Below are 16663 nucleotides of genomic sequence, written 5' to 3' on the forward strand. Positions count from 1 at the left end.
ATGTATAATAACACCACATATGATTCTGTACAGCCACGTTCTCAGCTGTCCAGCAGCGCATCACACAGCTGTAACAGGTGGTTTTTGACATAAGCAGCATTAGCTTTTCTTTTTTTTTAGCCACTTGGTGCCAGCATAAAAAAACAGGACATATTATGGCCCTAAAGTTGATGTAACACACTTGTTGGCAAAAACGTTGCTTATTTACACACCCAGTAGACACAGGGCAACACTGAGGAGTCACTTTTATGACCACCTGATGAATCTACACTCTCGATAGCTTCTTTTGGTCTCTACTCCTGAGGCAGCAAAATGCAAATGTTTCTATAATGTAGGTCCATAATCTGACTGGGAGAGCTGACTTTGTCTGCTGTTTGATGCAGGGCACGTACTCTACTGTGGGTTTTTAAAAATGTTGTTGCACTATGGTTGCCACAAGTAGCCATGTGACGCACCAGGCCTCATGCATGAAACGATATGCAAACAAATGTTCTCTTATTTTTGCTCCAGGATTTGTTCTTTTTTTGTTCATACCCATTTATTTTTGGGATTCACCAGTGTTTTCTTACTTTCTCTTTAATTAAAGAGAATATTGCTGTATGAAGGCCAATGTCAATTGTTAATATTCAATACAGCAGCTTTAAAGGAAAAATGTTCTGCCCTTTTGGTGGTGGCTTTTTCTATTCTTGTCACTGTGCAAACATGCCTCAAGTATTTGGTTGCTTGTTCCAAACAGTACTCAGATTGATGCAGCACTGTACTGAAATAAAGCAGGCACTATACTATGAGACAATACCAACAACTGAGGCGATTGGTGTTGACAGCCTTGTTTTGTTTTGAATCATCATCGTGTGGAAAATCACACCCACAGGGCCAATAGGAATTACCCTCACTCTTCAGAAGGCAATTAATCTTAATTAAGAATAATTATGAGGCAAGGTGGTCTCTCCCACTTCCTTTCATCTCCACTTATCCTCCTCTGTTGTGTTGGCAACTCTGTTTATAGCTGCTGAAAACACACGTGGTTTCCCCATCCAGTCTGCAGTGACAGAGTGAGTCCATTTGAATAACAGATCGCACAACTCAAAGCTGTCGCCATGGAAATGATGAGCTTTTTCTACACGGGAATCAATGCATACGTGCTGAAAGTTTATTTTATTATGGATTTCAGTTCTGCTAAATGAGTCAGTCCTTCCAAACTTTCAAGGAAATCCAGACACTGTTCTGCATTTTTCTGAATGTGATGACGATGTGGAAGGTAATACACACAACTCCTCTTCCTCCCTCTTCTTCCTCTGCTGTTCAACCAAAACACATGCCTCCATCCATCAGTCTTCACTGCTGACAAACCAAAGACACACTCCGTCTTTTGATCTCTCTGCAGGGCCCTTTGTGTGTGTGTGTGTGTGTGTGTGTGTGTGTGTGTGTGTGTGTGTGTGTGTGTGCCCATCTGTGTCTGGACACCCATCTGTAGGTTACCAAAGATCCCTGCTTCTCCAGCCTCCTGGCTACCAGTCAAGCTCAGGACCAGTATTCAGCACACATACAGCACCCTCGCCCTTCCTTTGAGGCATCATGAGCTAATCTTTTCATTATCTGTACAACCAACACATTCTCCCAACTCATCACATGTTGCCACTTTGCAGTGGACATCTGCATCTGCGTATTACACTCTGGGTGGTGTGAATGCAGCATGACAGAAAATCTGTAGTTAGTGGAAGTCAGCCCAGGATGCCCAGGAGCATAACAGCTGGATTTAGATGTTAAAAGTCAAGGCCGAATATGGAGGAACCAGAGTCGGATGTTCGTCTGCATAAGGGGCCAAGCTTCTGAACTTCTGAAGAGAGAATCAAGAGAGTGAGTCAGCGATAGCGTTGAAGTGGCCTGAAAACTGAGCTGCACAGAGGATGAACTGGTGTGTGAAAGAGTACCAGGTTAGCCGACGCAAGAACGGCATGATAGATGGGGAGTTGAAACGACTGCGAGATTGTCTAAGTAGATGAGGATAGATTTGCGGCTCCATTCGTGGCCCCACAAGACTGGGTAGATCTCAAAGAGAGCAGATAAGGTGACCTGGCATTCTCTTTCCAGCTCCAGGGGCCATTCACCTACGAACCATCTTCCGTTGTAAAAGCCTCCAAAACAAGCAGATGGAGCACGTCAGTGAACAGGTTGATGTTGTAAGGGTGGTACAGATGGTCGTCGTAGAAGAAGGAGAAGGAGAATCGCCAGATGTCAGGGTGGAGGTGGAGAACCTTGAAAGCACTGGTGATGTCTGCTTTAGAGAGCCAGGACCCCTTCCCGGCATGTTTTATGAGGGCCATCGCATGGTGGACGATAGAGTAGTGGAGGGAGAAGTCCTTGCTTGGGATCAGGCTGCTAATGCTAGGGATAGTTCAACCATGGGGGGCCGAGAGATCCAGTATAATGCGTTTCTTTCTGGAGTACCCTCGGGTTGCGATGACGAGGGGGTTGATGTGAAACGTTGGAAAAAAGGGGTGAGCAAATGGGTCGATCATGAAGCCTTCTTCGACTTCCTTAGCAAGCAGGTTGTTGACGGACTCCGGGCCCATCAAAAGCAAACTGCTGCAGGCAGTGAGGTTGAGCAGTAGAGGGCACCAGCAGCCCAGTGCCAGGTGCCCCAATAAGAGCGAACTGTCGAGGTTGCTGCAGGTGTGCAGCCGGGGGCATCAGCATCCCAGTGCCAGACGACCCATCAAAAGCAAAATCCTGCAGGCAATGAGATTGAACAGTAGAGGGCACTGATTGAGCAGTAGAGGGCACCAACAGCCCGGTGCCGACAGCCTGGTTCCAGGTGCCCCAAGAAGAGTGAGCTGCTGTAGATGGCACAGTTGAGCAGTAAGTGGCACCAGCATCCCGGTGCCAGACGTGCCAACACAAGCGAGCCCCTCAAATTGAGGTGGGAGAACAGTCAACGGCGCAGGCATCCGAGTGCCGAGATCCCCAGGTGAGGCAAGCCGGTGGAAGTGGGAGGGTGCCGCCGACATCATCGATGCCCCGGGCCAACCTGACCACCATGGCTGATGGGACTGAGGAGAAGTGGCTGTGGATGTGTGTGGATGAACTGACCAGTGGTTGAACTGGCCCCTTAACTGAGGTGCTGGCCTCACGGCACACAACAGGGGCCATCGTAATGACGTCACCCAGAAGAGCGCCAGTGTTTACAGAGCGGCCGTGATGAACTGGCACAGGACAAAAGGGAGACGATGACTATATATACACAAGGTAAGGGGGAACAAGTGGAGACAATAAGGGGTGGGGCCGACAATCACACTGGCGGGAAAACACACAAAGGGAGGAAGTAAGTCATGTGAAACGAGAGGAGAGTTAGAATTTCAAAATAAAACAGGAAATCACAAGACAACATAAACACAAGACAAAAAGCAAATCAACATAATTTCCTAGACATGACAAGTTTGGCTTTATTCCCCTGTCCCTCAGTGCTCATTGAAGGGTGCCCACTGTCCAGTCACATATTTTTTGAAGGCAGCCAGCCGTCAAGAGACCTCGCCGGAGCACGGTGATGCTGCGAATGGCAGCAAGCCATGGAGCAGGCGGAGTTGGGACTCTGCACAGCAGAGGTTGGAGGAATCGCACTCGATTAGAGAAAGGATAAGCTCTGTGGCGTGTCGGAACGTGCTTGTGCAGAATACGAGAACGAAAGAGGAGGAGTGGGTTAGGAGGGTATTAAAGCTGGAAGAGGCACGGTTGAGGTGTGGTCCTGCTCCTGAAACTCTGGACAGCTTCACTACTTGAGAACAGGGCAGGATGGAACCTTTACCGTAGGCATGAAACATCTGGTCATCCGACAGCAAGACCATTGCAAAAGGGTTTCTCCAACCGCGTTCTCACCTGATGCTGTCCAGCGACGTTTCGTGCATATGCAAAAGGTGGCTTTTGACATCACGATCTGGTGCCAGAAGCACTGTCAAAGCGGCAGTATTTTAGAAGCTTGGAATGAGCACAAGCTGGCGTGCAACACGGGAAAAATTTCACTTGGCTCCAATCTGCAAAGGCACAGCTGGATGCCACTAAATCCTATACACTAGACCTTTAAACATCTATAGCTTGAAGTAATTTGTCCCTTTGGGGAAATGCAAAAAGGGTTTTTCCTGCAATCAGATTTCTGCTGCAGCTGAAAACAATGCGTAAAGCGACAAGACGAACCAAACCAGCAAAGTTCTGTGCTGTCAAACCCAAAACAATATGCTGAAATGCTAAACAGAGGTGGCAAACTGCACAATCAGGTTACTTTTTTTCTGTGAGTTTATTTTCACAAGTGACCCCTTTTACTTTACTTTGACATTTTGATTCTTCTTATACATGAGAATATTGATTAGTTCAGCTGCAGCAGACAGCTGCCAAACACTCTTCAATCTAACCACAATGGGAATTTATGCACCGTCAATTTATTTTCATGAAAAGTGTTTGTTTTTGCCACTGACAGGCTGAGACTGACTGTCTAAGTGTCTGACATTATTATGAGAAAGATCCCTATAGAGATAAACCTTTATGTTAAAGAGTAAGATCCTTTTTATAAACAGAAACAGCCCTGAAAATTGCCAGCACCAAACCCACCAGACTCCATTTAAATAGACAGTAATTAACAGTAATATGAGTAGAATATGTGTATAGAGCCAGCTAATTTTCACATCCAACTGAGTGAAGTAAGAGCTATTTCAACCAAACCAGCATTGGTGATTGTTGGAACAGTGGAAAGACAAACCAAGACAACTTTGTGAGTGTTTTGTTTCTGTCGACTTTAAATGAAGTGTGTTTTAAGAGGATCAATATTTTGTTTATTTACATGGAATATGGCAATTCTGGTCACTTCTAGTTAAACAAAAAGGATTTATTCTTACCAAAAAGGTCTATTTCTGTAGATCCATAATGTCCATACTATTGTCAGACATTTACAGTCACAATCTGAACCTGTCAGTGACAAAAACAAGCACTTTTAGTGAATATAAACTGACTAGGCTGAATTCGTCGAGTGGTCACAATCCAGCTTATTTCACAGCTGCCGGCCACAGGGCCCTCTCTCAACACGAGGCCAGTTTCAATAATTGTTGCTCCTATTAGTCACTTAAGTCACATTACCACTGCACAAAAAAATGCTAAAACCTACGTACATCCGACTTTCTAATACAATTGAAATGAGTGTAATCGGCATTCACAAGAGGGCCAAATGACTCTGCAGTTGTCACAGGTTTTATTGCCTCCAGGTGAACGTGCTAATTTCAGCTCCTTAACCAATGAGATGCAATGACGCACCTCCATTATTTATCTTCGTCACCTCCTAAGCAGCACTCAAAGATTAGTCCAAATTAGTCTGAATGGAGTTTGAAAGAGACTGAATAAGTAAGAGAAAATAAAAAGGGAAGTAATCACTGTAAAAATTTTCACAGTCCTCTATCCATGCTACTTTCTACTGTTTACCTGTTCTCCAGCCTGTCCTTGACGCTAAATGTACACACCAAAACTGCCATTAACAATGCTGGTTAAGGAGCATGACCATGCCTACAGGGCGTGCAGGCAGGAGGGGTGCTGGATGGGTAGAACAAACCTGGACTTTCATGCGAGAGTCTGGTGTTCTTTTCCCATCTGACTGTGTTTTTTTTCTACACATTATTCCCCTGTCCTAACCAACTGTGCCAGCATGTATATTTGTTGACATTCTTACTTTGGTTACGATGTGCTTCTGTTGCTTTAACATAACCACATCAGCGTCATCCCACCATGTGCTTTTGTTTACTTTGCTTACTTTTCCGGACACTGCCAGCTGCAGTGTCCTATCTCAGTACTGGACCAATTTGAAAAAATGTTGTTCCTTTAGACACAGAACATGTGGAAATAGAGTCAGGGTTGAAAAATACTGGAGTCCCCCTTTAATTAGATGAAGACTTGATGTGCAAACTGGAGAAGTGACCAAAATTCATCCTGACTGGTCCTCTGAGAAACAGCCGCCCTGCCTGCTTCTGCAGAGACGGTGTGATAAAAGAGAACAAAAGAGCACAAGTGCATCGGTGCTCTGTGCACACATTCAAAACAATCGGCTCAGTCGGTTAGAACATACACACACTCACACATACACACACGCTGATGATTTCCCAGACATTTTGCATTTATATTATGTAACATAAATGCAAAGCAGCAGGCGGGTCATTGCCAGAAACATTAGCAGACAACTATTTGCTTGTATTTACTTACTACAGTTTTTATGCATATATGTGGGATTATCTGTGTTGCCTGAGTGTGTGTGTGTGTGTGTGTGTGTGTGTGTGTGTGTGTGTGCGTGTGTGTGCAATGATTCAAGAATGCTCAATAACACTGCCCCGCCAGATATCAGTTATGTAATTGCATCGTTTTCTTCAAGTCTGTTCCTGTGAACTGCTATCTCTTCACCTCCCTAAATCTCCATCATGCTTTCTTTTTTCTCTCCCCCTCTGTCTCTCTCTCTTTCCTATTTCTACCTATTCCCTCCCTTCCCCGCTGTCTCTACATTCTTCACCCCCATGTCCAATTCATTATTTTGCACAGCATCTTTCTCCTCCATTTCCCTCTCTTCTTCTTCTTCTCTCCTCCTGCAGACACTTGTTATTCCCTCACTCTCTGACACACACATATAGCCCTCTCTTCTTCACACTCACTCCCTCTCTCTTTACCTCTCTCTCTCTCTCTCTCTCTCTGTCTCTCCAGGGCACAGTCTGTGCTGACAGCCTGTTCCTCCAAAATTGATTTCTACCCAGAATGCAATAAAAGTCAGTGAGGAAAGAAGAGGAGCAACTGAGCAACAACAGCTTGTCAATCAGAGCCGCAGATGTGTGTGTGTGTTTTGGGTGGGGCTGTTCTATGTGCTCATGGAGACACACACACACACACACACAAACACACACGTGTGTAAATTTGAGTAGATTTACCTGTCTCTGCCTGACAGAGACGCAGCAAGGTTTGTTCAGAGTGTGTGTTCAGTGATCTCCTCATCAGGCTGAATGGATTTCCTGCCACTCTGGTGTCTTTTTCTTTCTTAACTGCTGATCATTAGCTGTGTTGCCGTTTGATTAAAATCAATTGCTGCTTTGATTACACACAGCTGTTGTTTGGGCACAGATGTGTCTGTGCACAGAAACATGACACAGGATGATACACAGATTAGAGAACCGGAGATGAACTGCAGAGTCAGAGGGAGTTCAAACCGATGCTAATCTGTGTTTTGATTTTCATGTTTAATGAAAAGTATTTTCCTGCACATTGCTGGAAAGCCTACAGTGTTGTGTAACTGTCTGTAACAGGTTACAGATTACTAGTGACCCTGGTAAAAATGTACATTCAAACATACCAGAATGACTGGTTTAGAATATAGGCAAATGCGTACACACACCCAGACTCACACACACACACACACACACACACACACACACACACACTCACCCACATACACTTACATCAAATCAGCACCCTCGACCCTTGTAGAAATTTTGTTTAGTGACCTGTTTTCACTGTTCTTTTTTCACGTTGCAGTTGTCATGTTCATCAGTTCTGTCTGTGTTCTGTCTTTTCTCTTGCAATAAAAAAAATAATGGAACTTATTTTACCTGATGACTTTTTTCAAACAAAGGTTTTAAACAGGATAATAAAGCTAAAAAAAAAATCAAAAAACATAAATTGTTGCTATCAGATTTGTCTCAGCAACTTTTCTGACTCGTGTTGTCTAAATCTAACAAAAAATGAAGATGTTAAGCAACAGAATGAATGTTTCATAAAACATAAACTTTACCTGAGAAGATATATGTAACCCCTTTGTAATCACCAACATTTTAAATAGTAACAGTAACTGAATTGCATTTTTTTTCTCAGTAACTCTGATTACAGTCACATTTATTTCTTAATTTAATGTAACTGTACTGTAACTACCTACATGTAACTCACCCTCCAACAATGAAATCCCATATACACACACGCTATAGTATGAAATATTCATGGTTACATGAGCAGCAGGCTGGAAAGACATCTTTAGGTGGAGTTTAAACCGTCAAAATCTCCATCAGGACTGTGTCTGCTCAGGCAGCATGAGCAAAATACACTCAGCTGTTGTCATATTTAGATAAAGATGTTTCTGATCTGAAGTTAGTGGCAGCTTTTTTGTTGTTTTTCAACTGTTAAACATATCAAACAAACTTAAGCAAAAGTGTGTGTGTGTGTGTGTGTGTGTGTGTGTGTGTGTCATAGCCAGTGGTGGATGACGCACCTGACAGTCAAAATAGAGATATCTTTCCAGAAAATAACATTGAAGTTAGAGTCACCTATTAGGATATCACATCACAACACATAAGTATTGCAAGTAACATTACAAGTAAATGCTGTCAATAAAAAAGCAAGTGGTCAGAATTCTGAATTCTATGACATTAACTTCTTTGTACCATATACCACTTTAAAACTGGAGCCTATAAGACAAAAACAGTGTCTTTTTTAAAAGTGTTTGCCCTTTGAAGCCCAGAGTGACATCACTTCTGTTTTGCTGCCTTCAGACACCTTTCACAGGTATTTACACCTTTGGACCCTGAGCTTATTCTTTCAGAAAATTGGCAAAAGGCAATCAGCAACTTGATAAGAATTATTTTTAAAAAGCTGAAGGAAAAAAAGTTCTAGGGAAAAAAGAAAAGCTAGGTATATATTTTAAATAATCATAAATACATATTTGATATTGTAGTACAGAATTATTATAATTTTTAACTTTATTAATCTATTTGTATTTATTTATTTATTATACCAATTTTCACATAATTCTTTTGCACTTCTAACTAATTTCCATGGGTCATCTCTTAAGAAAAAGTTTTCAAAGTGTTAAAAGGTTTAAAAAACAAAATCGTTTTTATTTTCTTCCCTCTCGGTCCTTCAATTCCATGTGCCCTCTCCCCCATTCCTTCCCTATTTTTTGGTAAGTAAATAAAATGCTTATAGAGGAAATGTAGTGAAGTAAAAGTAAAAGTTGACACATATATAGAAACTCAACTATTGTTGGTGGTGTATTATTTTTTTGTTACATTACACCACTGGTCAGAGCCCATCAGGAAGACGCCAAATGAGAAAACAGGATTTCAGGTCTTTAAATCAATTAAACCAACAACCAAACAATAATAATCATAGTATTAATCATCTTGGTTTTTTTTTAGATATCATCTACTTCTACCTTCACTCCAAATGAATCAGATTTTGATAAAAATGTAATTTGTGTTCACACAAAACAAGTGATGAAAAAAAACAGAAACAGCAGAAACATAAAGTGTCCTTGCTGTGAGTCCTTGAATAATCCACATAGCTCTCTGTGAACATTTCTCCCTGGAACGTCTTTTCAGAAAAATAACACTGATAGCAATGTGTTCACAGTAAGAAGGACGCTGCTTAGAGAGAAAACATGGCAGATTTTTCAAGGTAACGCTTTATAATAAAACCACGTATTATTTAAGAAATGTCTGTCTAATGTCTCCTAATGGTTTAATGTATGGATGAATGCAGGATGGATCATGAATTCCTGTTACTCACCGTTAAAAATGATAAAGTCACAATGACTTGATTATAACTCTTAACATTATGAAGTTGTTAAAAAAAGACATGCAAACATTTACATATTGCCGCATGATCCAGTGAGATTTATGCCATATTTGGCGGGTTTCCATTACAGATTTTCAAAAAACTTTTCAAATTGTCAATAAAACACAATTGTGAGATAAACTGTGTTTCCGCTGACTAATGTTGTGCGACTTCTCCTCTGCTATAGAAGCATGGTGATGAATGTTCAAAACATTAGCAGCTTTATTTCTATTGCAGCCACTGCACTAACTGTTATTATTTCCAATCCAAGGCCACGCAGGCGTGTCATGGAGCAATAATGGAAAGGCGAGCCTCTTATACATGGGAGCGGCCACATCTGAGGGATTTCTGGGAGCTCTTCTGGGAGTAGTCCACGATTTCACAGAGGAATTGTCAATTCAAAACTTCCAGGTGACTCAACTTTTGAAGAGTTATGTGATGCAATAACACCTTGTGTAGCTCCTGGTGCATCATGAGGAAGCCAGTTTCTACTGACAAGCACATAGCCATAGCATCATGTGACCTAGAAAAGCAAAAAAGAAGAGCTTCAATTGCACAAAATATGTCTTTTTCAAATCGCACGTTTTTTTCCAGAGTTTCAATGAGATGTATTTTATATTTGCAACTTCAGTTTGCACGACGTGAGGGTTATGGAAACCCACCAACAAAGAGATGAATGTGCTGAATAGCCATTATCTGCGAAAGACAATTTTCTGGTCATTTACTCTGAAAATCTGCAGGTCCTGCACTCATCAATTTGTAACCTGTAGGTGGGCCTTGAGAGATTTATCAAATCTGATGTGCTCTAAATGTAGATGCTCACTCCACAAACAAGGTATACAAACAAGGTATGAAGACACGTCCAGAAAAATTACATTTGGCAGCTCGTTAAAATTGCCTGATAACTCCTTTTGTTCATCAAGACCCTTCAGTTCCTGTAAAGTCGTGGCCTTTTATCTCCTTCTTCAGCTTCTACTAGGGTATGTTGCGCTTGCTCTTGGACTGGTCCATTGTTGTTTTCTGTCTCCCTTGTCCTAAAGTATGGCTGCTATTACCCAGAATGTACTGTAACATGATGTTGTTGCCTATTCTCTATTGGAAAGGCAGAAACCTAAGAGATCATATCCTAAAACTTGGACAAATGAAGCCCAAACTACCTCCATTGCTGTGTACCACAAGAGGAAAGTGAGAAAATGGGTTTTTTGCATTTTGGGTGAACTGTGCCTTATAATAATAAGCATGGAATGAGGTGGAGGGTTATATTGCCTTCACGTGCTCCTCAGAAATATCGTATTTACAGGTTACGAGCACATGAATGGCCCTTCAAAGTCGTAATTACGAGTGGGAAATTGGGAAATTTCCGTGATGCCCGAGTTGCCGAGTTGTGACATTTGTGTGATGTTTCAGGGCAGCAGAAATGGCGGAAAGCATAGAAACCGTGTCAACAACTGATGGTAAAAAATTATTTATTTGGTTATTTTATTCTTAGCAGCTATCGTTTACTTTTAATTGTGTCACTTTTTGTATAAAAATCTATTAAGCAAGCAAGAAAACTCTGAACCATAAAGCATGCCAGGCGAGTATACTAACACTTATAACGTTATTTTATAACACGAGTCACCAACTTGACGTCATAAATGCATAAACATGCCGGGCAGAGATTAATGTTTGGTCAATGGGAAGACACTTTTTTACTAATCCACATATTAAATATCCATTTTTGATCACATGTAAAGTGTAAAAAGGTATTAATGTTAACTGCACTGCAAATGTAGAGTGGCCTATACTGGAAAAAGCTACCAACTTCTTGTTTAAATGCCCTCAGCATCAAAATGAAACCCACCTTCTTTGTAGCTCTAAGATTTTTCCCACTTTAGGAGCTCAAAGCCTCATGAAAACAACAAAGTCAGAACATCAACTTTCCAACTCGGAAACTACGACGTGCTGACATCACATGAATGAAACATTAGACAGAGAACCTGAAAATGTGTGTGTGTGCAGCTCAGTGTGTGAAAGGCAGTCTTCTCCTTTACTCTGTGTGTGTGTGTGTGTGTGTGTGTGTGTGTGTCAGCAGGAGGTCAGCAGCGTCCAGTGGGTAGCAGCTGTCACTTTTCAGATTACATGAAATGAACCTGTGGTGGCGCAGACACCACAGACACACTGATGGGTGGCTCCCAGCCTGGGTGTTCATTGATCAGTCTGGAAGGTCAGAGTCGGGTGGAGCGGAGGCAGCTGTAGGAGCAATGTGAGGGGTGACCCAGGAAGAGGTACTTCTCTCCACCTTTGTTTCCCAGCCATCACTCCTGTCTCTGGCTCCATCCTCTCTTTGCTGCTGACTTCCCACCTTCAGAGCCATAAATCATCCCTTTACACACACTGAGTAATAACCTGTTATGTAAATAATAATCTTGCTGTCAGAAAAGTTTTTAGTTTGTATAATTAGTAAAATGACAGTGAAAAAAGCAGCCTTCATGTTTCTGTGTTTGCTACTTTTCTTTTATAAACCGAATGACATGCTGAGAGCTAACATTGCACCTCTGTATGCTCAGTTATTTCTGAACATCTGCTGCAATCCATGTGTAAATCTGATCAGTCCACACACACACACACACACACACACACACAAACACACATGTTTATTTAACCTTATAAACAATACATGGCCCCCAAAATACAAAAAATTAGGAAAAAGGGTACAAGAAAAGTACAACAAAAAAAATCCCAAAAGTTTAAAAAAAAAAGATGAAAAAGATGAGCATATAAGTTTATATATATATATATATATATATATATATATATATAAACTTTTTTAAAAAATTTAATTTTCAAATAATTCTCTTCCCTTTTTAAAACCAATTTTCAGATTGTTTTTTGAGCTCATTTTCTTCATCACCTTTTACTATTTTCTTGCAATTTGTGGGACATTTCTTGTCAGGTCATTTCCTGTTTTTTGCCCACTTTTTTGAGGGTCAAATAGCTTGTGAAGGTACTGAACGCAGCACAAAAGGGTTAATTCCCTGATTTGTTTTGTTAGTTTCTTTCTTTGTAGCACCATATTTCCCTTTTTGCATCAAGTGTGATTATTTGTATCATCTGTATGATAAAGTTATTTTTCATAAAGTGCACTTTGCTGCTGCTGTGACAGCCCTGTGAGGATCCTCACAGCTTCACTGAATCTAATCTGATGTCATGATTAGGATCCACCACATTACACTCCACTGGAACACAGTGTGTTAAAGAGGCAGCAGGAGCAGTGTGAAGGGAAAACATCATCTGGTGTATGTATCATCTTTACATTCCAACTCTGCAGTCTCTAACATGTGTGAGGGTCAACTATGGTAAAACAGTGGATGATGATGTTTTATGGTAAATGGTAAATGGACCGTACTTGTATAGTGCTTTTCTAGTCTTTTCGACCACTCAGAGCGCTTACACACACATTGCACACACATTAACACAGTGGTGGCAGAAGCTACCGTACAAGGTGCCACCTATTAGGGAGTAACCATTCATACGCATGCACAATGCGATGATGCGGCATCGGGAGCAATTTAGTTTCTTGCCCAAGGATACTTCGACATGTTGCCCGGAGGAGCTGGGGATTGAACCACCCACCTTCCAATTAGAAGACGGCCTGCTCTACCTTTGAGCCATAGCTGCTGCCTGTTCAAGCAACTTTTTGATATTTTGGGAAATACACGTGTGAACTTACTCGCCAATAGTTGGTTTTAAGACTGAAAACTGATGAAAGTGTGCTGCCTCAGAAAGTCCAGTTTGGGTGAAGGCCCTGGTGAGCATTCGTCATCCAGTTCCTACCGACAAACACACAGCTATAGCATCATGTGACCTAGAAAAGCAAAAAAAAATTTCCATTGCAGTTTTACAAAATATGTTTTTTTCAAATCACCTGAAATACCACCTCATGTGGGCATAAAAACCTTTTTTCAATAAGTGGGAGGTTTTTGGTTTTTTTTAATTGACTTGTTTCCATTAGGCGTATTTCATATTTTGATTTGTACAATTTGAGGGCTAATGGAAACCGGCCTAATGACAACATGAGGTGACACAACAACAGCTTTCTCCCTGCTAGTTCTTTGATGTTGGTTAGATAGGTGGGTTAGGTGCGTCCGGGCCTTAACAGATCTCTGAATCTGAGAACTCGTCAAATAGGAAAAACACTGCATAGGACTTTCTAATACTATGAGACAGGATTTTACAACTTAAAATAAAAAGTAATGTTGCAACAATCAGGAGGTAAACAGTGGAAACACAGCGCTCACGTTATAAAGTAATCCACCAGGAATGTGCACTTTTTGTCTTTTGGGCAAAATGAGAATGAGAATGGGCCGACAAGTATCAAGGATTTTCAAGTTAAAAGTCTCAAGTCTAAGTAAAGTCACAAGAACAGTTGAAAATTGTGAGCACTTTCCTCTATAAAATGAATCAGCAATTCATTGTTTTTTTAAAAAAAAAAGTTAAAAGTTTGCTCATTTCAAGCAATGCCAAATCCTCAGTCAAAGCTCACATCAACATATTGCGTATATTTTGAAAGCATTTCCGAGCCTTTCGATTAATCGATTAAATTTCACGTTTGATTAAATTCTAAACAACTGATTAAGGAGTCACTGATTAATTGCTATCAACCCCAGTCATGAGTCATTGGTGTAGCAAGCTGCAAGTCTTCTTTGATTTGACATGTAAAATCTAAATTCATCAAACTGCACCTCAAGTCTGACTCAAGCCCAAATCGTGTGAAACCTCTGACGTTTGCTTCAAAACGCTTTTTCATAAAGTTATTGTTGTATATTGATTTGCACGGTGCAGATCAACACCATTTATTTTGGAAGCAGAAACCACTTCATGAGTGATGAGGCTTCACTAATCCTGTGAGGCTGTCTCTGGCATGTCTGTACTGTATGTATGAGGTTTTGGGAGAGAAAAAGACAGATGAGAGGTTGAGTACACATCAAGTTACCCCTCCTTTTTTCATGCAAACAAGCCTCACTAATCCATAGGGGAATTACTGTAAATGAGCTCTTTTCTTCTGAGCCCCACCACAGTGCATCCATGTACAGCTTAACATTTTCCAGAATCATATTTGCATTTATATATCAATGACATGTGGGCTTTAAATAGGAAAGAGCATATTTTTTGTACATATAAATGATTTAAAGAGCACGGGCTGCTTATGAGGGGAGACATATAATCTACTTATTTGATCAAAAAAGACATTTCTTTTCTTTCCTCACACCCATTCACTTTTGATGATTAATTCAAAGCGGGGAGGCAGATTAAGCATTTCGGAGTATGTAACAAGGCAGAAGACAGCGAGAAGGCAGATAAAAGTGCAGAGAGAAAGAGAGAGAGGGATCAGGAGCAGCTGAGAGAGAGAGAAAGTGATTCAGATGGGGAAATTGAAGGATTGTTGCTTGTGTTTCTGCAGTCTGTTAGAGCTGTGTCTTTGCAGGCTCTCTCCTGGGAAACAGAGGATATAACCCGCTAAAGTCTCCCTATTTCATGTAGGGTCAAGGTCTTTTTGATCAGAGGTGACTGAGGATAAAAGCGCAGGAGGGGGGGTTGAGAGAGTAAGACCGAGGAGAGAAGAGGAGAGGATGAGTGACAGAACACAGGGCTGAGGGAAAGAGAGGGGGTCTGAGATGGATGGGAAGATGAGGGGGACAGACAAGGATTTCACGCTGTCTGCTTCAGCGCAAGCTGGAGGGGGGGCAACTTCGGAGGAGCAGTTATGGGACGGATGTTTCTCAATCACGGCCCTCAAGAGCCAGTGCACCAAACTTTATTGCGGCATAGTTTCATAGCTACAAAAAAAGAGGCATGACTGAAAGGGTTTCATATGGCAAGGAAAACAGAATCAGCAGTTGTGAGTGTGTGAGTGTGTGAGTGTATGTGTGTGTGTGTGTGTGTGTGTGTGTGTGTGTGTGGGTGTGTGTGTGTATGTGTGTGTGTGTGTGTGTGTGTGTGCGTGTGGTGTGTGTGCAGCTGTTGTGACACACACATGGCATGGACTCGCTCAGAGGGAGGGGCTCTGTGTTATAAGCTGGATATTGATTACAGAGACTATGAGATGAATGACCGACATCAGATCCTGCAGCCATATGTCCTCATGACATCACTGTGATGGTCTTACACACACACACACACACACACACACATGAACACAAAAGTGTAGATTTTGGGGTGTGCAGGGGACACATCCCCCTCAATATTTAGAGCATGTGCACTACTACAAAAACATCACAGTGGTAGAGGACTTTATTGACAATATTAAAAGCATTTGCATCATAAATTGATGTGGAAAAAGCACAAATTGGTTCATAAAAATCACCACAATGGAGAAAATTAATCCTTGTGGACTGTTATTGCATTTTATGCATTTTTCATTCTTCATTTGGTCACTTTGGCTGTGTTTATGTGTATGGTATAAATTTTGGCAACACTGTGTATTTTTGTTTAATACGTCTAAAATACACTGTGTGAACAAAGGTGTTACATTCAGACTGTTAAGTGCAAAAAATGCTCAATTGGAACCCATTCAAAAGTTTTTGATACCACAGCCATCAAAGCATAAAAACATGCTTTGTAATAATTCTGGGTGTCATTCTGGGCTTTTGTCCTGAAATTTGTCATTTTTACTGTTTCCCACCTGATGATGTAATTTTTCCCATATTTGGCATATGGGGAAAAATACAAAACATTTCCAACAGGTCCATTGTCACGATCAGTGTTGCTGCAAATCATTAACTCAATGAAAGTAGAAAATCACATCAATGTATAATATTGTTTATAGCTATATTTTGAAAAGCACATTTTGAATGCAGAGCGGTATGAGTGTGAGTATTCGATAAACAAATATAATAATTCAGTTTTAGTATGTGTGTGTGTGTGTGTGACAAAAACCTGCCATTTAAATGGTTAAAAATCTGAAGATTAATGAATATTCGATATTTATGAGAAGGAATGATGTTCGTTAATGATGTTGTGTGTCATTTTCGACCTTACAGGCAGGCCAGAAAACAGGTAAACATTAGAA

Source organism: Plectropomus leopardus, chromosome 17 (assembly GCF_026936395.1).
Source record: "Plectropomus leopardus strain MGB_pleo_1.0 chromosome 17, ASM2693639v1, whole genome shotgun sequence".
Lineage (NCBI taxonomy): Eukaryota > Metazoa > Chordata > Actinopteri > Perciformes > Serranidae > Plectropomus > Plectropomus leopardus.